Source organism: Anopheles merus, unplaced genomic scaffold, assembly GCF_017562075.2.
Source record: "Anopheles merus strain MAF unplaced genomic scaffold, AmerM5.1 LNR4000077, whole genome shotgun sequence".
In the NCBI taxonomy this organism is placed as follows: Eukaryota; Metazoa; Arthropoda; class Insecta; order Diptera; family Culicidae; genus Anopheles; species Anopheles merus.
The window spans coordinates 42,158-45,612 of NW_024427657.1; the positions used below are offsets into that span (position 1 = coordinate 42,158).

Sequence of the window (3,455 nt, forward strand, 5' to 3'; positions counted from 1 at the left end):
TATCATTAAACCTTGATCAATTGCACGAAATTCATATTGCAGCTCTGATTGCACGGATTGGAGCAGGGTTCGGTGCAAATTTCGACCATATATGGACCCGATGGACACGTACAGTACTAATTGAGTTAAAATGAACCCTCCTGTACGTACAACCTTGGACAATTATGAGCCAATCATGGTTACTGGAGGAATGCAATCAGAGCTACGGTTTGTTTGTGTGTTATTGATGCCCCGCTGTCGTCAATAGGAATAATTTGATAACTGTGAATATAAAAGAAGATCAATTTTACATAAATTGTAACGAATATTCAATCAGTAAAAAAGTTTTAGCAACATTTTTTTGCTGAAGATTAAAGATGATTTTCACATTACATTTTCATCTTCACAAGTATATTAAATTAAAGCAAGCGAGAAACAATTTCCCGCTCACTTGTATCGAGCATAAAATGCATTTCACGCACCGTACGCTTTCTTTGGAGCATCCTGCCACCACTCGACGACTTGCATTTTTGGCGATCCCGTATCCATTGTGCAGCAGCGCTATTCTTCTCAAAACCAAAAAAGTAAACGATGAAGTAGATTAAAGCGCAAAATAATCCCTTCAGCTCGGAAAGATAACCTCTCTCAAGCCATAGTACGGGTATCGTGGGTTAACTTTGGGTTAGCTGCTTTTACCCTTACACTAAGCACCCCCAAAACGATACACTCTCGTCGCGTGCTGAATGAAGCAATCTTCCTCCGAAAGAGTTACTTTAAAAAGCTAAAAAAAATGCTAAAAAGCATAGCACAACATCGACCGGGAACAATTTATCAACAGCTTGTTCAACCGGTCGAGCGCTCGAGAAGAGCGCAGCAAGGCAGCTGGAACGCGGCGAAGAAGCAAAAAATTAACATAATTTGCTTCGTAACTCTGCTCGAACTGGGGGGTTTTAGCAGCAAAAGGGACGGAAATTCTCCCTCCTTTTTTCCACTGCAACGTGCAGCGAAAGGAAGTGGAAATCTCCCGACTTTACAAAAAAAAAAAAAAAAGATCAAGAGGTCAGCCTGCGGAGTCAAAGAATAGCGAGATTTAAATACCGCTCTAGATAAAACAAAGGAGCAACAACAGAAAAAAAAAAAAAACCAGGAACCAACACAACGTTGCATAAAAAAGAAGGAAAAAAGGGGCACCTCCGGTTGGAAAACTGTTTCATTCGATCCCGCAGCGTCTTCCGCTACCAATCATCCATCGCTTGACTTGTGCAAATTATTCAAGCTGACGTTTTTCGCATCACTCTTTATAGGTGCGGAAAGCCGGCGAGATGATCTACACCGAAAGGGGATGGAGATGGAGGATAAGACGATTGTCTACTGGACAAAAAGGGGGAAAAAGAGCATCAACCGTTGCGAGGAAAACTCGTCATCATCATCAACATCGTTGGAAGCAGCTGGTTGGAAGCATCGCTCGACCAACTTGGGGCCTCGCTCGCAAACACATCGTAAAATGGTTAGCGGAGGAGAGTTGAGGGTTGTGGAGAAAAAGTTGTAATGAAATAATTCATCCACAAGTTTCGCAGAGCGGAGCAATTAATTCCTTTGTCGAAGCAATTAGGACGGCTGTGCGGGTGCTAAGTCGCTGAGCGGTTTGAACCGACAAAAGGGGGCCGGCCCGGCCGCAAACCGGACCGGATGGAATCGATTTGAATGGTAAATTGATCGTCATGGAGAGTAAAGCAGCCATTCTTTGGCACGCAAACAAGCGTCTGTCGATGTTTGTGGGTAACATTTAAATCAAGCCATGGGGAGGGCACAATTAAACGCGGAACTGTCCGTGGAAGGGTTAGTTAATGGGTGTTCGGATTGCTTCCGAAATGGACAAAGTTCGATCGTTTGCGGAGGTGATTTGCATATCTTTTCATTGTTTTCCTCAAGCAGACTGTGGACAAAGGCTTCATTTTAAAGTTGTTTAAACAAGATTTTTGCTTGCCATTTTTTGTTGGCACACGTTAAGCTTGCATGTATTACTTTTTAGACATGGTTTACTAAGCTTTTTGAGTAGAGGTATGAAGATGCATGTAGCGGGTAAGTTATGCGTCAGACGTTCACATAATGACGAACGATACCATGCAAAATCAATTATTACCGCTCAGTAAGCATCGAGGTAGCGTGGCCGAGCGGTCTAAGGCGCTGGTTTAAGGCACCAGTCACTTCGGTGGCGTGGGTTCGAATCCCACCGCTGCCATGCGAATGGGTTTTTTTCTCGATCACAAGTGACAATGATAAAGCTAAAATAATTAATAAAGTATATTAAGTAGGTAATTTTATGAAACAAAGAGCATACTAGGCGTCTTTTTACCAATTGTTTCAAACAGTAATCAATTGATTGGTTGAAATTCAAGCTTATTAACGTTAACCATGAAAGAGGCCATTGATGTATCAATGACATAGCTACATCGTATCTAAAAACTTGTTTATTAGTTAAATAAAACTTATTGTTTCTGAGAATTTTTTTATCTCTAAAGTTATTTGACATGTTTACTCTACAAGTAACCTTAGCCTTAAATGCTTTATTATTATTATTATTATTATTATTATTATTATTATTATTATTATTATTATTATTATTATTATTATTATTATTATTATTATTATTATTATTATTATTATTATTATTATTATTATTATTATTATTATTATTATTATTATTATTATTATTATTATTATTATTATTATTATTATTATTATTATTATTATTATTATTATTATTATTATTATTACATTTTTAATCATCCACCATTTGAAATTATTTATTATTTATCGTTTATTTAAACAATCGAATGCATGGGAAATCCTGGATCAATGACAAAACAAAAAAGGCCAATTGATCAAAATATCACCTTTTTTGAATAAATTAACTTTCATTAAAATTATAAAGGGGTAACAATGATTCTAACAAAAATAAACGCAAAACGTGACGCAGTTTTTAGCACAATTCTAGAAACAAAAAACAGCTCTTCTCCGGAATTTCAATATTGGCATACAAATGTGACCATGCAATATAATCTTAATGTCTTTTCGCAATCATTAATGTAGCAGCCAAAGCGTGTTTGCTTAAAATTGCAATCCTCTTCATCGTTTAAACAGCCTATAAAACGGGACCTCTCCAAAGTAAACGCAATCCCGCACGGCGCTGCTGCAACGTCAGTAACAATCAATTATGATTATGATGTTACGGCCGCTCCATTCAAACAAGAAATACACATCACACGAACACTGCATGCAAACGCAACCCTCCCCGGCTGCGCTGAATGCAGTCGCAAAAATCCCTTTGTTAAAACCGTACCGCCCTTCCCCGCCCCAAATACGACCCCAACCCGGCGTAGCCCGCGCGCGGAGTGAAATGTAAAAAGATAAGCCAGGTTTGTCGCTGTTTAACCTTCCGTAAACATGTCGCCCCCCTGTTCAGCATCCCATTT

General features: G+C 38.7%; 1 non-coding gene across 1 annotated transcript; it reads left to right on the forward strand.

The window, feature by feature from the left end:
• Positions 1 to 2,139: 2,139 nt before the first annotated feature.
• Positions 2,140 to 2,221, forward strand: Trnal-aag. The gene has a single exon. It is a non-coding gene; the product is annotated as a tRNA-Leu (tRNA).
• The last annotated feature ends 1,234 nt before the right edge of the window (positions 2,222 to 3,455 follow it).